The following is a 19,805-nucleotide window of genomic DNA, read 5'->3' on the forward strand; positions in this document are numbered from 1 at the left end:
GATTAATAATTTAAAATATAATGATGATCTTTAGCTATTCTCGTTTATTTGGCATAGTGATGATCTTTTAGAAATTTCATTGATCCTTTCATTACACGTTGTCACATAAGATTATATATATCTTGCTTATATATTATGCAATATTGAATCTTGCATAATTGGAGATATGAAGATTATATTAAAACACTTCAACATTTGATGAAATTGATAACTCCTAAAAAAAAATTATGTTGAATAACATAGTCTTTAATCACACAATAATTATCAAAATGTGTCATTGTTATATACATATAGGTTAATATACCAATAATAATAAAGATTTCACTGTCGGATTGAAAGATATGACAACTATATGAGAGGTTGAAATGATTTATTATACAATTAATTTTTAAATCCAAATATGTTATTTCTTAAAAATGTAATAAAATTTTGTGAAAATATAAATATTGATCATTTATTCTATCAACAAATCAATGATGCTGAGAAAAAAAAAAAAAAACTAGGCTCTCTTTGTTTTGTATCTTACTATGAACTAATGTTGAAATCTAATAATGTAGTTTTGAAATTTTTCTTTTTGACTTTAACTTTATAATATCTGTACTTAAGACCTAATCATGAATTAATAATATAATTGATATATCATCAAAAAATTATCTTGATCAGGCACAAATCTCGAGGCAAAATCAAGTCGGAAACTTCAAAAATTAAATTCGGGATCACCTAAACTCCAATTTCTGCGAACTTACAGTCAAACTGAGCGTCTTGGAAATACGTACCCAACGACACCAAATTCGACTCAATTCGAGCCCAAGTGAGTCCAAATCAAGGACCCGAAGCACTGTTTGAAAGTTCGAACCGCAATTTGAGTTACCAAACAGTTTCCAAATTTGACGTTCTTATAATCAAATCGAGCGGCCCGACGAGACAAATCCAATGAGCCTAAGATCGCCGAATTCCAATTTTTTTAAGACCTTCAAATGTCTGACGAACCGTTCACGATGAAGGGGTTCAATATCGACCGTCCATCCGAACCTCTCCACATTTGCCCTTGATTCTCCTCATATTTATGGAACAATTATTACGTCCTCTGACCAGACGTAGAGCTACGTTCGGCCACCAATAACATGTCCCCATGTGCTCTTACTCTTTACCGCGCGGCCCGACGACTTGACCCGGAGCGGAACCCGAGAATGCTATGTTCGCGATTTTCTCGGTATTGCTCGGTATTTGCTCGGTATTTGCTAGGTATTGCTTTGTAAAAATGAGAAATATCGTTCTGTGAAGACCAATACCAAGAAAATACTGAGTTGTACCGAGTTTTTTTACAACTCGGTACAACTCAGTATTTGCTCAGGATTTGCTCGGTATTGCTAGGGATTTGCTCGGTTTTGCTAGAAAAAACTCGGTACAACTCGATATTTGCTCGGCATTGCTAGGTATTTGCTCGGTATTGCTTGGTATTGGTTATTGCCGAGCAAAATCGACCAATACCTAGCAATACCGAGCAATAACGAGCAATCTTGGGTCCATTCCGGGTTAGGTTATCGGGGCGCGGTAAATAATGAAAATGCGTGGTGCGATTCTATTGGCGGCCGAACATAGAGTTGCGTACGTTCACCGGACCAAATAAAAGTTCCTATTTATGGGCCATGCCACTCCAAAAATCTTTAAATAGACCTCTCATTTCTCATGAGGGGGGACCCAAACAAGAAGAGAAGAAGGAGAAGAGAAGATGAGAAGGATAGGAGGGAAGAAACTCCTCCTCGGCCACCGCCGGAATTCTGCCCGACTTCTACGGGACACCGGAATTCTACCCGACTTCCACAGGACACCGGAATTCTTTCCCACTTCTATAGTGACGCTGGAATTCGGTCCGGCTTCCAAATGACGCCGTAATTCAACCCGACCTCCAAGTGACGCCGGAATTCCGCCCGACCTCCAAGTAACGCCATAATTACGCTTGATCTCAAGGTAACGCTAGAGTTTTACCCGAACTCCATGTGACGCCGGAGTTCTACCCGAATATCATCTAAAATCAGAATTCTTCTCGGCCGCCAACTAACGTCGGACTTCTACCCAACGTCAAACCTTCGCTCGTCGCCTAGTTTCTACCCGATTTCGGACCTCTACATGTTGTTAGACGTTCACCAAACATCTATCCGATGTTGGATTTCTGCCCATTGTTGGATTTTTGCCTAACGCCATCCATCTGACCTTCGTCGTTAGAAAACAGTCCTTCCAACCTTTGTCACCCGCCGACTATGGTCCTTCAGACTTACGTCGCTCGCCGACTACGATCCTTCCGATCTCCGTCGTCCTCCGACTACGATTCATCCGACTTATGTCGCCCGCCAACTACAGTCCTTCCAACTTATGTCGCCCGCCGACTACAGTCCTCCTGACTTCCGTCGCCTGCCGACTACGGTCCTTCCCACTTATGTCGCCCGCCGACTACAGTCCTTCTGACCTCGGTTGCCCGCCGACTACAATCCTTCTGACTTACGTCGCCTATCATCTACAGTTCTTCTGACCTCCGTCGCCGGCCGACTACGGTCCTTTCGACTTATGTCGCCCGCCCATTACAGTCCTTCTGACCTCCATCACCCACAGACAATGGTCCTTTTGACTATGTTATCCACCGACTACAGTCCTTCAAACCAAACAAACACAATAATTGGGATTCTTTGTAACTACCATCATGTAATGTACTTTATAAGATGTAGATCAAGTTAAGGCTCTCCCCTAAGGTAGGGCCTCATTTGTAATCAACTATAAATACTAGTGGATTCATTCAAACTGGACTAGGCCCCGTGGTTTTTCCCCTTTTTTAGAGGTTTTTCATGTAAAAATCTTGGTGTCTCCTTTAATGTTGCACATTCTCTCTTTATCTGTGTGTGTGTTGGATCTTCGTACAATGCTGAGACATTAAACTTTATATTTCTCTACCACCGCGAATACTCCTGGACGCAACAATAATGATTGTAATAATTGTGGTTATAAAATTAATTATAAAAATGGCTAAATGTAAATAACAGAAATCTATATATTATGATTTAGCCATGCAAAGCTTCTATTAATTCCTTATATAGCCCTCTTGAGAAATCTAATCTCTCTCCATCACAACTGCAAGTAAGGAAATCTCACAAACAATCTTCCTTTGATAGGTAATGGTGCTACTCAGAGCTACTACTCAGTAAAATATTTTATACTCCAAGCACAACCCGTTTGGCTGTAGCATTCTAATTTTAAGGCGTAAAATTAACTGCACCGAGAACAAGCTGCTATGTAACGTCCTTTGAAACGAAGAAAACTGAGGAACAAAATCTATATTTCAAGAATACTAGACAATGCTTCGTAAAGCTAAATTAGCAAATTAAGGTGTAAAACGTGAGGAGGAAGAATCAAGATTTTGAAAATCGGACTAGACAACGAATCAGAAAAAGGAGAGGTTCACGGTTCGGATGACGTAATAAATAATAATATTATAAAAATTAACATAATAATGATGCCAATTTAATCTTAAAATATTCATAATTCTAAAAATTTTTATATTAAAAAATAAATAAAATTCATACATATATAATATATTACATAATTTTAAAATTAAATATAAATAATTATTAATTTATTATATTTATATTAGATATTTAAATATAAATAATTAATAATTTAAAATTTAAATATAAATATTTTCAATCTACCATTTCAATTTAATACGCAAACTAAAAATCATATTATGACACAGTTCATTTTGACATGTTGGTTGAGAGCTTAGGCTGTCTTTTCTTTATATATATATATATATATATATATATCATTTAAAAATTATCTTGATCGGGCACGAGGCAAAATCATGCCGGAAATTTCAAAAATTTAATCCAATATCATATGAATTCCAATTTCAGCAAACTTACAGTCGAACTGAGCGTATTGGAAATACAAACCCAACGACACCAAATTCAACTCAATGCGAGCCCAAATGAGTTTGAATCGAAGACTTGAAGCACTTTTGAAAGGTTCAAACCACAATTCAGATTACCAAACGGTTTCTGAACATGACATGCTTAGAGTCGAATCAAGCGTCTTGACGAGTCGAATCCAACGAGCCCAAGATCGTCGGATTCCGATATAATTAAAACCTTTAAATGTCTGACAAACAATCCATGATCATGGAATTCAATATCGGCCGTCCATTTAAACCACTCCACATTTGTCCTTGATCCTCTACCTATTTATGGGTCATGCCATCCTCAAGAAACTATAAATAGTTCCTCATTTCTCTTGAGAGGGGAATCAAGAAAGAAGAAGAAAAGAAGAAGAAGAGAAGAAGAAAAAGAAGAGAAGGGAAGGAGGGAAGAAACTCCTCCTCGACCATCGCCGGGGATTCTGTCCGACTTTCACAGGATGCCGGAGCTCTGCCCAATCTCTAAGTGACACAGGAATTCTACCTGAATTCCAAGTGACATCAGAATTTTGCCCAACTTTGAAGTAATGCCGGAATTTTGTATGACTTTCACGGGACGTCGGAATTCCACCATACTTTTCAATGACGTTGAAACTCTGTCCGATCTCCAAGTAACTCCAAAATTCTATCTTATCCTCAAGTGATTCTGAATTCATCATGAATACACAACTTGTTTGTATCAGGATTTTAATCCGGAAGTGAATCATGTAATTTGACTGTCCAAAATTTAAAGGACGAGTCAACATCTTATATCTTAAGCAAACACTAGTGGAATTCTTTCAACTGGGTGTGGCCGCAATGTTTTTCCCCTTCTAGGGTTTTTCAAGTAAAAATCCTGGTGTTATTTCTTCTTCTATTTGTGTACTGAAAATCCGTAAAAAGCTTAGACGAAAACTTTCTAGCTCTATCGCCGCCCAGTGGGGAATTCATATAATGGGACCCTTCCTTATAGCCACTGGACAACGAAAGTTCATCATCCTTGTTCTAGACTACTTCACCAAATGGGTGGAGGCCAAACCTTTAGCAAAGATTGCTAAAGCAAGTGTCAAACAGTTCTTGTGGAAGAATATAGTCTATCTCTTTGGCATTCCTACAAGGGTCATCACTAATAACTTGATATAATTTATTGGAAAGATCTTTATATATTTTTATATGGATTTCATATTCAGCTCATCCACACAGTTGTCGCCCATCCTCAAGCAAATGGGCAAATAGAGGTTACAAATTGAATAATTCTAAAAGGATTGAAGACATGCCTAGGTAGGGGTGTCAATATTTGATCCGAACCGAAAACACGACCCGAACCCGACCCAAAAAATTCTGGTTAGGGTTCAGCATTTTAACCTGTTTCAAAAATCGGGTCGGGTTCGGGTTAACCCTTTGACCCGAAAGTGACCCGAAAACTCGATTTTGACCCGGCAACCCGAGATTGACCCGTTTTTGACCCGAAAAGAGGAGATTGACCTTAAAGAGGAGATTGACCCATTTTTGACCAAAAAATTAGCCATTTTTTTGTTGGAAACGGGTCATTTGGGTCATGTCGGGTTGACACGGACCCAAAGCAGGTCAGGTTCGGGTCAGGAAAACGGACCCGTTTTTAAAAATGGGTCGGGTTTGGGTTGACACCCCTATGCCTAGAAAAGGCTGGGGGGCAATGGGCTGAAGAACTTCCAAATGTCCTATGGGTTTATCAGACCACTAATAAAACTCCTATAGGAGAAACCTCATATAATATCTACTTGGGTAAAAAAGCAATCAAACCAATTGAAATTAGAGTCCCGAGTAATAGAGTTCGAACTTTTGACTACAATAACAACTAAGATAAACTCTAAACAAATTTGGATCTCCTCCTAGAAGTAAGAGATGAAGCCTCACTCAGGATTGCTGCATACCACCAAAGGATTGCTCGTCATTATAATCGAAGGGAGAAATACTGACCTATCTATATTGGGGACTTCGTTTTGCATAACATCAAAGCCGCTGGAAAAGGCCCTCAACGTAATAAGCTCTCTACCCTCTACGAGGGTCCTTATTTGGTGGCAGTTATAGTCAAGCCTGGAACCTTCAAACTCAAGGATGCTAGTGGAAAAATTCTCCCCCAAACTTAGAATGTTAGCAACGTTCGCAAGTATTATCAGTAGGTGGTGATAATATGGTTTGCCATGCATTATGTTATTTGTCTTGTGTTATTTTTCCCCAAGATGTAATGATGTGTATCCTTCAAGTTTTATGTTGACCATTTCGTACACCCCTTGTGTTGTGGTAGAACTCTTCTAGTTCCCATATCCCTAAGTTACAAGGAAATTGTTGTATTATCTTATATAATGCATTAATGTGATGTTCACTTTGTTGTGATATTATCTTCACTTATAGAAGATAAAAAACTCCACAAACACTTTATCCATGATTCGTGAAATACATAATTTATATTATATCTCAATTATCAGATGATCAATCCCAAGGGGATTTGATCCGACCTCTTCCTTACAGGTTTAAAAATCATCAAGAAAATTCTTTGATTAAGAACCTCTAATAGGTCAACATATCTAAGGAGGATGTCTCTTACATTCATTCAAGTCACTAAAGACCACAAAAAAATTTCTCATTGAAATAAAACTAAGTCAATTTCATTTACATATGAGAAAACAAAAAAAGAGGAACATTAATATATCACTGAACATCGAGTATATCATATCAAAACATCCACACCAAACACATATATACTCATCACTAGAAAGAAAATAAAGTAGTACAAACAATATCAGAGCAATCCTATAGGATCTCAATATCATCCTCCTCCTCGAGAGAAAAGGCCTTATACAACTCACTCTCTACCACTTCACCACCAAAGTTTGAAGAAGGGTCACCAAAAACCTAGCTAGGTATACACCCCTTAATATCTACTCCAGTCTTGCACTATACCACATGCACGCCCATCATAAAACCTTTGATGAAGCCCTCCTCCATACACTATTCTTCTAAAGCCTTCAACTCTGCATTATAGATATGGTTGCAAGCTTCCTTAATATGATCCACAATAATTATCTTGAAGGCAAAATATTTCTTAAATTTTTTTATGACTGTAACGGTAATTACTGCATTTCCTTCTCTGAAAACATACTATAGAGCCTCTTATGAAAGTTCATTAGGGATGTTAAGCCCTATTGAACTGGCCCAAGGCTAACCAAGAGGGGGGGGGGGAATTGATTTTTAAAAATTTCTTTAAGCAAAGCACGAATACAAACCAAATCACCAAAAAAAAATAAGTGCGGAAGAAAAATAAACGTGGAAGCAGTAAAAAATAAGAACACAAGAGTTTATAGTGGTTCGGTCACCTCGACCTACATCCACTCCCCGGAGGCGCCCTCCGAGTATTGCACTACAAACGTGACTCTCCTTTAGCCCCCACATCTAGGCGGAGAAGCCTTTACAAACACCTCTTTTTGCCACACCCGGCAAGGCAAAGAACCTTCCTACTTTTGCTTCCTTCTAAAGCAGGTAGAGAACCTCGATCACTTGCTGAAACTTACCTCTCTCAACCCTTCCAAGGACAAGAGATTCTAGGGAAGAAGAAGTGGAACAATGCTTGGAGCAACCCTTGTGAATCCCCTCACAAGCTCCCCCTCACAAGATCCTCTCTCTCTCCTCCCTCTCTCTCTCTCTCCTTTAAGTTTTCTCAGGTCAAGACAACAGCCAAGGATGTTAAAAAATGTTGAACAAGAGCTCTTAAATAAAAGAGCTTCAAAGGAGCTCATTAATTGCAAGTTGCCGACTATATCGTCGAGGACGATATGTAAATCATCCTGGCCGATCAGTACAAATCCCATGAGATCGGCCAGGGCATCGCCTTGAATGCAAACTGGACGATTGAAAATTGACCTGATCATCCAGGAAGATCTCACGATCATCCCGGCCGATCAGTTCAAATTAGGAAAAAATCATCCAGAGCATCGCCCTGAATTCAAGCTGTCCGATCTAGATCGTCCAGCACATCTCCCTGAATTTGTGCTGGTCGATATTCATCGTCCAGGAGTAATTAAGGATTTTAGAATAGATCGTCCTGGCCGATCTTTAGATCGTCTAGGACGATGTGATCGTATAAATCATCCTTAATTACTTCCTTGATTCATGGATTAATTTAGGCATAATTGTGTTTTATTGTTCAGGCTGATCTCATGATCGTCCTAGATGATTTCCAAAAATATAGAATACCTAAATTAATTATGTCAGCAAATTCTTTCTGTATTGAGCCTATCGTCCTTGCCGATACAGGTATCGTCCAAACCGATCTATTAATTACGGCTGCCTTAACAATAAATCATGTTTAGAACTTCTGTTTTGAACTATATCGTCCAGGATGATAATAATATCGTCCTGGCCGATGTGAGTAAAAATAGAAATTCTAAATCTCTCAAGTGTGTGTGTAGGGTTACTTAACATCAGTCACTTCAAACATTTACAATTGACTCAAGAAAAGGAAAAAAGAAGATTAGAGACTAATTCAACCCTAATCTAACCAATCTATAACTGATTCTGATTTTCGTTCGATCTTTGGGTCATGAAAAGTCAATAGAGAAAAAGGTAGTTGTAGTGAAACAAGATTAGTTTGCTATCATCAAAATCATAATCCAAAAATAGGTTTGTAACAATCTCCCCCTTTTTGATGATGACAAACATATAAAAAATTAATTCTAAAACAGTAATGCAAAAACTAAACATGCTTTTAAATTTTTACCATAATATACTAAACAAGTACAACGATATTACTCCCCCTTTTGACATCTCAAAAAGGAGGAGGAAACTTAAAACTAAAGTAACCAACTTAAAAAAAGAAAGCAATCTAAAAAAAGAAACTAAAACTAAAAGAACGAGGGATCCTGATCATCAGATGGAGGTAGAGGTGGTGGAGCCTGCTGAAAGTAGCCAGCTAGCGTAGTAAACTGAGCATTGAACCAGGCTATGTCATGGTCGTGCTGCTGCTACTGGTGAGTAATGTAGCTGTCAAAATGGGCTAAGTCCTTTGTGCGGTGCTGCTCTTAGCGGGCCATGTCCTCAGAATGTTGCTGCTCCTGTGCGGAAACGTAAGCGTCGAAACGGGTCTCCCAACGATCAAATCTCTCCAATAACTGGTCAAACTGTGAGTGCTGGCGAAGAGAAGTAGGGTCAGGAATGGGAGCGGGAGCCTCCTCCTCCTCGACCACCTGAGGTTCCCCATCCCCTGGATGGAGACGAGTACTGTGAAGGATATTGAAAGAGATGTTTGAGTAGCAAGGAGGCTGAAGGTCGTGACGAGCAGGATATTGAAGATTGTATTTGGTTTCAAGAATATAGGCTATGAGATGTCCTAAAGCAAGGTTGGGTTTCCTCCTATGGCCTAGATCGCGAATAGTTGTTAAATGATTAATGTATCGAAAGATTAGATCAGTAGCATTAAATTCTCTCCAGGCCATGATGAAAAAGGTAGTCAGAGAAAGCAGAGGAGTGATGTGGATTCGAATAATGGAGATGCGAAGGACATGGCTTTTAGAATAATGGAGATGCGAAGGACATGCTGAATTATCCTAGCATCTTTGACTAAAGAGCTAGTCTCTCCAACATGAAAGGGTGTGTTGGTCTGGTGAAGAAAATGATTTGCCGTGGACCAGTCAAAATCAGGATCTGAGATGATTATATGCAGCTTATCCCCGGAGGTGGATAGCTGCAATACTTCAGCACAGTCCTGATATGTGATCTCGACCGGGCGTCGATTCACATAGGAGGTCAGAGCTGTGAAAGTAGAATTTATACGAAGATTTGCATAAAATTCTAATAGAAGTTCTGAGGAAAAAGGGACAGCGAGGGTAAAAATAAAACAGAGAGAATTATGAGCAAAGAAATCCATTATCGGATATGAAAGGTGGGAAGGATTGATGGTTCTGGAAAGGGTGATGCCACATTCTTTGTAACGACGGTAAGCTGCTTGATCCTCCACTTCCCTAAATCGAGGGTCCAGAGTGGCCCTCGAAGAACTTCTAGAAGCTTGTCGGACTCGCTTCCCACTAGCCATAGCAAGATATCGGAAAGTAAACACAAGAGTAGAAGAAGGTTGAGGTGAAAATAATGGTTAGAATGATATGTATTTAAAGAAATAGCCATATCGTCCAGGACGATTATAGAATCATCAAGGATGATTTGGTTCAATTATTGCATACAGGCCGATTGGTCAAAAAGGCGGTCCGATCGGCTGCGCCGATCATACATCGGCCAGGATGATTAGACACAGGTGATCGTCCCAAGGAGTCAAGCCGGACGACCGTTGATAAAGTAGATCGTCCGGGCCGATTAGGTGTATCGTCCAGGATGATGCACAACAATTGATCATACCGGCCGAAGTTAAAATGTTTTAAATATGTGCCACGTGTATCGTCCAGGATGAACAGTGGATTGGACAAGACGATTGTCCAATAATGGATCATCCAGGTCTGATTTTAAGGATTTAAACGTACTAACATGTGGATTGTCCAGGAAGATCTAGTGTATCGGCCAGGACGATGACAATAAATGCATCGGCCAGGACAAAAATTGTATCGGCCAAGACGATCAAAAAAGATTGTAGTAGAGTTCGATCATATTGGCCAGGATGATAGGTGATCGTCCGGAACGATGAGTTACAGAAAGCTCAAAAAAGGTTCAGCAGATGGAATTTTGAAGAGGAATTGTCATATCTTCCAGGACGATAAAGGTATCGGCCAGAATGATGTTATAAGAAATAGAAAATCAAAGAAAGATGGAGACGATCAAAGAAAATCCCAAACAAAAATGAATACAAATTAAAAACAACAAAAACAGATAAAAACAAGGAAAAAAGAAACGAAGTTTTTGGTTTTTTTAAATTTTCTTTTTTATTATTATTTTTTTGTTTTTAGCAAAGTAAGCATATTGTAAATTTCCCAAATAATTAAATTTTAAAGATTTGAAAGATCAATGAGTTAACAATGTCACAATCTGAAAACGGTAGAAAATCTGATCCTGTTTACCCTAGCTCGGACTTCTTTCAGGATAAAAATTGTCTTTTGAAAATAAGAGGTCTAACTCAGAATAAATTGGATAAAAAGAAGATCCTTTCAAAACTTGGTTACAAACAAAATATCTTATAAAATAGTTTACCAAAGTAATTTGTCTCTATCATGGAATTTGAAATCAAGCCTTTGAAAATATCAAATAACTCATGAGTCCTTCTAAGTTTTAAAAGTTTTGAAAAGAGAGGATAGCTTGCATTTAGTGGGCTCATTTTATGCCTCTTGTCACTTTGATTAGCTCTTTGAGCATCTTTTGATTTTTGATACACTTTAGTGTATATAGCTTTCTTTTCAATTTGGCGTCATTGGCCTCTCCCCCTTTTTTTTTTTTAATTTTTCAAGAAAAAAAAACTCTTTAACAAACCCTTTAAAAAGGTTCTTAGTTGTGATTATATCTTCTAGATATTAGAGAAGAGGGGTTCTCTTTCTAACATAGAGAAGAACAAGCCACAAAACAAAAATCAAAGTTTTATGATAAGTGCAACGGCAAGATTTCAATTAACTTGAAAGATATATAAGAAATTTGGATCATATATATAAGATAGACTATTGTAGCAAGAAAAAAGATCTTAATTTCAAAAACCATTTGTTAAAATGACATAGACTTTTTGTTTAGAAATGAAAACTATATCACTAAAGGAGGTTAGAGGGAGGGAAACCATCAACGGTGTTTTCTCCCTTTAATCGATCTAGAAATGCTAATCATTGGCCATAAATCTCTAAAGTTTAAGAACAAGGAAAAATCATCATAAAGAAAACAAAAGTAAAAACGACTAGAACAACTAAACAAAAACTATCAAAAAAACAAAACATAGCAACACTCAAAATGCAATTCAAGAATTATTTTAAGCAGCAAATTTAAGAAGTTATGAGTTGCGAGCCTCCATTTGTCCAAGTATCCTATGCTCTAACGAGGTCTTTGGTGAGAGCAATCCTGCAAGAATCAATAGCTGTCAAACTTAGGAACCCAAATGGGTTTGGGTCCCTTCTCATAAAAAGTAGAGTGTAATGCATGTGTGCTATGCTGTGAATTATGCAATTTTGGTCTCCACACCCAATATGTACTACGATGAACAGTGCAAGTTTGTGAGATGTGTCCTAGCATGCCACATGAAAAACATCTAACTCCAGGAAAAGAATTTCTTAAATGACTTGGGTTATAATGCCTCTTCCTAGGTTTTGGCTTTGGATTCAAAGTGGGAGTCTTCCAATTTCCCTTAAGTGAGTCCAAATCATTTTTAAGCCTCAAGTTATTATTTTTTCAGACATCATTATCAACCCTCAAATCTTTTTCTATCTCTTTAGATTTCTTAAAATCAGATTTAAGTGAGGTGTGTGAAACTTTTAATGCATCATGCTCATCAATTAATTCTAAATGCTTTTTGTTTAAATCATCAAATTCATCAAGTAGAACCATGTGATTTGAATCAATCGTAGAATGATCTTTGAGAATAATTTCATATTCTTTCTATAAATTTAGAAGCTCTAACTTTAAACTAGCATGATTCTTCTTCAGTTTTTTGTATGATGCGTGAATTTTCTCACAAATTTCAAACAATTGATCATAAGTTGGTTTACATACCTCTTGATCATCGCTTTGCTCAAGATGATCTTCCCCCATTAAGCACAGGTTTGTTGTCTCTTCCTCAAGTTCAGTCTCAGAGGAATCTGATGCAGATTCTGCCCAGAACACTTTTTGAATTTTTTTCTTGTCCTTCCTGAACTTGAATTTCTCCTCACTCTTTTCCTTTCTTTGCTTGAGTGATCTTAAAGTGCAGGACAATCCGCTTTCACATGTCCAGGCTTACTGCATTCATAACAAACAACATCAGAAGATCCTTTAAAATATTTGTTATCCTTACCTTTTCTCCAATGATGCTTTTGCTTCTTCCTTTTTTTAGCTTTTGAATTGCCTTGAGATGAAGGCAACTTCATCGCTCTCAGACCTGAAAGAATTAGAGCCAGATTTGTGTGCCTTTAGTGCCACTATTTTCTCTTTCTTTTTTGCACCTGCATCAAGATTTCTTTGATTCACCCCTTGCTCGTAAGCAATGACTGAGCCAAGTAAGTTGTCAATCGAATACGTGTTCAAATCCTTAGATTCAGTTATAACAGTGATTTTAGCATCAAAAGAGGAAGGAAAGCATCGTAAAATCTTGTTTACTTTTTCAAAGTTCAAAAGTTCTCTTCCTAAGCATGCAAAGAAGTAACAATCTGATTAAATATCGTATACATTTCTAAAATTGATTCATGAGGTTTCATATGAAAAAGTTCGTAGTCATGCAAGAGAATGTTCAAATAGGATTGTTTAACTTCATTAGTGCCTTCATAAGTGATACACAACTTATCCCAAATTTCTTTACCAGTTTTGCAAGTGGAAACATGCATGTAGTCTTCTGATTTTAAAGCACAGAAAAAATAATTAAGATATTTTGCATTCAATTGAGCCAAATCCCTATCATCTAAAGTCCATTCAGTAAAAGGAAGTGGAACAGTAATGCCATTAAGTTTACTAGTTGGAGGTGTGTAACCATCCATAACAAGCATCCACATGCGATAATCAGTAGATTGTAAAAACGTAGACATGTGAGTTTTCCAAAAATCAAATGGGATATTATCAAACAGAGGTGGTCGTGTAATAGAGTACCTTTTCGGTGTATTATGACTCCCAAAGTTAGCCATGGATCAAAATTCAAAAAGTTTTCAAACTTAATTTTTATGAATCCCTCTCTGATACCACTTGAAAGTTCATTAGGGATGTTAAGCCCTATAGAACAAGCCCTAGGGTAACCAAGAGGGGGGGGGGATGAATTGGTATTTAAAAAATTCTTTAAGCAAAGCACGAATACAAACCAAATCACCACAAAAAATTAAGTACGGAAGAAAAATAAATGCTGAAGCAGTAAAAAACAAGAACACAAGGGTTTATAGTGGTTCGATAACCTCGACCTACGTCCACTCCCTGGAGGTGCCCTCCGAGTATTGCACTACAAACGTGACTCTCCTTTAGCCCCCAGAGCTAGGCGGAGAAGCCTTTACAAACACCTCTTTTTGCCACACCTAACAAGGCAGAGAACCTTTCTCCTTTTGCTTCCTCTTGAAGCAGGCAGAGAACCTCAATCACTTGCTGAAACTTACCTCTCCCAACCCTTCTAAGGATAAGAGACTCTAGGGAAGAAGAAGTGGAACAATGCTTGGAGCAACCCTTGTGAATCCCCTCATAAGCTCCCCCTCACAAGATCCTCTCTCTCTCTCTCTCTCTCTCTCTCTCTCTCTCTCTCTCTCTCTCTCTCCTTTAGATTTTCTCAGGTAAAGACAACAGCCAAGGATGTTCAAAAATGTTGAACAAGAGCTCTTAAATAAAAGAGCTTCAAAGGAGCTCATTAATTACAAGTTGCCGACTATATCGTCGAGGACGATATGTAAATCATCCTGGTCGATCAGGACAAATCCCATGAGATCGGCCAGAGCATCGCCGTGAATGCAAACTGGACGATTGAAAAATTGGCTTGATTTTCCAGGATGATCTCACGATCATCCCGGTCGATCAGTTTAAATCAGAGAAAAATCATATAGAGCATCGCTCTGAATTCAAGCTGTCCGATCCAAATCGTCCAGCACATCGCCCTAAATTTGTGCTGGCTGATATTCATCATCCAGGTGCAATTAAGGATTTTAGAATAGATCATCCTGGCCGATCCTTAGATCGTCCAGGATGATGTGATCGTATCAATCATCCTTAATTACTTCCATGATTCCTGGATTAATTTAGGCATAATTGTGTTTTATCGTCCAGGCCGATCTCACGATCGTCCTAGACGATTTCTAAAAATACAGAATACCTAAATTGATTATGTCGGCAAATTCTTTCTGTATTAAGCCTATCATCCTGGCTGATATAGGTATCACCCAGGACGATCTATTAATTACAGCTGCCTTAACAAAAAATCCCGTTTAGAACTTTTGTTTTGAACTAGATCGTCCAGGACGATAATAATATCGTCCTGGCCGATGTGAGTAAAAATATAGATTCAAAATATCTCAATGGTGTGTGTGTAGGTTTACTTAACATCAGTCACTTCAAACATTTACAATTGACTCAAGAAAAGAAAAAAAAGAAGATTACAGGCCGACTCAACCCTAATCTACCCAATCTGTAGCTGATTCTGATTTCCGTCCGATCTTTGGGTCCTGAAAATTCAATAGAGAAAAAGGCAGTTGTAGTGAAACAAGATTAGTTTGCTATCATCTATATCATAATCCAAAAATAGGTTTGTAACATCTTATTCCCCCATTTCAAAGATTTACTGATCTTTCATTTGCTAGTATATCATCGCATGTGCATCCACCAACTTTATATGTAGACGATCTATCTATTGATTCTATGAGGAGGTAGAAGTTATCATGTTAGCCAGCTCTGCTCTATACTATGCAAGCTACTCTTCCACCGCCTTCATCTCCTTGACTAAGCCATCATATTTCTTCTTATGTTCTCCTTGAAGACATTTGACCTTTAAAATTTCACTATTCCAGTAATTCAAGTTCTTAGTCATTTCAAGCTTAAAATCTATGTGCTGCTCCAACTGAAGCAACAAAAGAAAATTTTATAAGAGGCATATCCTTTGAAAAAAAACCAAAGGAAAGAAGAGCAGGTAAACTCACCAACTCGAATGTTTTTAGGGTCTTCGAGACCGTTGTTTGATGTTCCTAACTCAATTTCAGCACTTATAAAGCTATTTGAGGCTCCTACACACAAGATTGAATTTCAAGTCGCATGAAATATTCTCCAAAGTTTATGATGTGTATTTTCAGACTCCTAGAGCTTTGACATCCAAAAATAGGGGGGCAATTGATATATCATTAAAAAATTATCTTGACTGAGCATGAATCTCAAGGAAAAATCAATCGAAAACTTTAAAAATTTAATCTTAAATCATCTAAACTCAGATTTCACCAAACTTATAGTCAAACTGAGTGTATTAGAAATATAAACCCAAGGACACTAAATTCAACTCAATCCGAGCCCATATGAGTCTGAATTGAAGAGTTTAAGCATTGTTGGATGGTTTAAACCATAATTTGGATTACCAAATAATTTTCAAACATGACATGCTTATAGTCAAACTGAGAGGGTTGATGAGATGTATCCAATGATCCCAAGATCACCAAATTCCGATATCATTAAGACTTTCAAATGATCCATAATCAAGGGATTTAATATCAACCATCCATCTAAACCACTCCACATTTTCCCTTGATCCTCCTCCTATTTGTGGTCATGCCATCCTAAAAAATTTATAAATAGCCCCTCATTTCTATTGAGAGGGAACAAAAGTAAGAAGAAGAAGAGAAGAAGAAGAGAAGAAGAAGAAGAGAAGGGAAGGAGGGAAGAAACTCCTCATCAACCACTATCGCATTTCTGCCCGACTTCCATGAGATGCTGGAATTCTGCCAGATCTCAAAGTGTTGCCAAAATTCTACCCGACATCCAAGTGACGTCAGAATTCCACCCGACTTTCATGTAACGTCGGAATTATGCCTGACTTCCATGGGACACCAGAATTTTGCTTGACTTTTCATTGTTGCCAGAACTCTGCCTGATCTCTAAGTAACGCTAAAATTCTTGCTAATTCTTAAGTTATTCAAAATAATCTTGAATACTCAACTTATTTGTAACTTGATTTCAATCCGAAAGTGATTCATTACAATTTGATCATCCTAAATTTTAATGATAAGTCAACTTCTTGTATCTCAAGCAAACACTAGTGAAATTCTTCCAACTTGGTGTGGCCCCTTGGTTTTTTCCTGTTCCAGTGTTTTCCATGTAAAAATCCTGGTGTTCTTTAATCTTATGTTTATGTACTGAATATTCATACAAAGTTGAGATGAAAACTTTCTAGCTCTATAATTAGGGTTACCTGGCTAGTAGCTCCACTTAAGTAATAACTATTTTTTATCTTGATTGGTTTTACAAGTAAATTACTAGTCTTAAGTGAAGAATATGCATTGGATTCAAATCTATCCACTGTTGAAATCCAACCTTACTAGTAGATGAACTTTGCTATAGATGACTTGGTACTTATGTGAGAATGAATAGAAAACTAGTTACTAGAGAAAGATCTATAAAGAAAGGGGCTCTAAATATCACTTAGTCAAAAGACCCTAAATGCTCAATTCATCATTTATGTATAAGGATTCAAGGGCAACATAAAAGGTTACTTCAAATGAATAAAAAATACGTTAACTTAAATGACTCTTAATACAAACTATCCAACATAATCTTGATTCCTTGGTGGCTTAGTGGAATAAATTCTTCAGCATTAGATTCAGGTTCTTGCCTACTCAAGGAGACATTAAAAGGATTCAGGTTCTCTGCCTACTCCAGGTGAGTGTAAAAGGATTTAGGCTCTCTACCTTCATAAGGTGGTTGAAAAAGATTCAAGATACTCCGCCCCACTGTCTCTGAGGAAGAGATTTTTGTAAGGGCTTCTACGCCTACTTGTGGGGGCTAAATGAGAGACATTAAGAGGTTTAGTGCAATATTCATAGGAGGTCTTCAATTAGTGGATGTAGGTCAGATTTGATCGAACAACTATAAAATCATTTGTGTTTGTTTTTTATTTTTTTGCATTTTAATTTTCTTACTTTTCTGTGATTTATTATGTGGTTGAAAAAACTCTGATTTTGTTTTTGCAAAATTTTTATGCTTCCACATCAAGAGTTTTTTCTTTTTATTCAAAAATTTTTAAATTATCAATTTACCCCCATTTTCTTTAACCTCAAGTTACTTCTTACAGGTTTAACAACCTTCATAAACTCGCACTATATATATAACTTGGTCATTAAAAGTATGAACCAAAATAACACTTACATGACCTAAGGATCATATATGATAGGATTAAAAAGTTTAATCTAAAGATGAAGCCTATTAAATGTGCTTTTGTGGTCTCCTCTGACAAATTTCTTAGATGTTTCATTCGTCACCAAGAATTTGGAATCGACCATAACAAAATCAAGGTAATTATGGAGATGCCGCCTCTTAGAAATCTCTATCAATTTTATTCTTTGTAAGGACAGTTTGCTTTCATTCAGTTATTCATATCAAATCTGTTGGGTAGGTGCCAAATGTTTTCCAAGTTAATGAAGAAGGACATTCGCTTCAAATAGGATAAATAATGCCACGAAGCCTTTGACAGTATAAAGAGATACTTATTAAATCCTCCCTTTCTCACAGTGCCACTATTAGGGAAGTATCTTATACTGTATATGACAACACTAAAAGAGTCACTCAAATTATTTTTAGCCCAGTATAATGAAGAAAGCAAAGAGAATGCACTCTACTATATCAATCGATGGTTGATTGAAGTAGAAATACATATTCTTTGATTAAGAAGCATTATCTGGCATTAGTTTTTGAAGTTTATAAACTCCACCAACACATGATTTCTCACAAAATTATGTTAATATCAAAGATCGATCGGCTCAAGTTCTTAATGATAAGCCAAACATTGACAGGTCGTTTAGCCAGATGGATAATGATATTACTATAGTTTGATATCACATATATGCCACAAATAATGGTGAAAGCATAAGCCATGATAGATTTCTTTTCGCATATACTATCTCTATAGATTCTCCACTCAACGATGATCTACCTAATGAGCAAATCATGCAGGTCCGGGAAAAAGAGAAACTTTAATTTTGGGAGATGTATTTTGATGAGGCATTATCGATTAAACCTACTCGACCTCTAAATCTTGCAAGAGCTTGAGGTGGCATTGATATCACTTTCATAGTGCCTGAGGGAGGAATATTGAGGTTTTCATTCAATTCGACTGAACCTCGGACCAACAATAAAGTTGAATATGAATCTCTAATAGTAGGACTGGAGATTATGATCTATGTCAAAATCATAAATATCCAAATCTTTGGTGATTCTCAACGTATGATAAATCAATACTTGGGCACTTTATAGACTTGCAAACTTGAACTGTCCCACTACCACCGATAAGATTTCAATTTTTAAAAATAAGTGTTAATATTAAAATAGCTTTAGTTCCTTAAGCTCAGAATAAAGGAGCAGATTGCGTGGCCAAATTAGCCAAGGATGTAGTTAAAACACATGAAAAAAAACCCATAATATTTGAAGTTACAACCATCGGGTCTTAGAGCTGATAATCTTAAAATTCCCACAGGTAGAAGGCTTACCAGATTTTGGCCAGTAGGATATAACACTGGTTCATCTGCAAACTCTGTAATAAATCATTATTAAAAGTCAACTAGAAGAGGGCTATATAACTAAAAGATTTTAATCCAGTTGATACTCTGTGTCATGGTTGCATTGCTTATTTATTGAAGTAGAAGATGATTAGAGGTAACAATTATTTTACTATTTCAAAAAAAAAAAAAAAAAAAACTAACAACAGATAAATCTAAAGCCGTGCAAATTCAAATGAGTGCTTTGAAATATACTTTTGTAAACAACAAATTATATCGATAGGCTTTTGATCAAATGTAGCTAAGTTGCCTATGGACCATGGAAGCTAATAGAGTGGAAATACAAGTCCATTAAGGACTTTATGGCGCACATCAATCATGTCTTAAAATGGCTACTAAAATTAAGAGAATGGTTTACTATTGGATAAAAATGGTATTGAACTATATTTACCATGCTAAGAGGTGCCATGAGTGTTAGATTCACTGTGATGCTATAAATAAACTATAAAATCCTAGGGCACATATATAACTGGGTTGATAGAATCACCTTGATTAGATGGACATCA

Source organism: Dendrobium catenatum, unplaced genomic scaffold (assembly GCF_001605985.2).
Source record: "Dendrobium catenatum unplaced genomic scaffold, ASM160598v2 fragScaff_scaffold_738, whole genome shotgun sequence".
In the NCBI taxonomy this organism is placed as follows: domain Eukaryota; kingdom Viridiplantae; phylum Streptophyta; class Magnoliopsida; order Asparagales; family Orchidaceae; genus Dendrobium; species Dendrobium catenatum.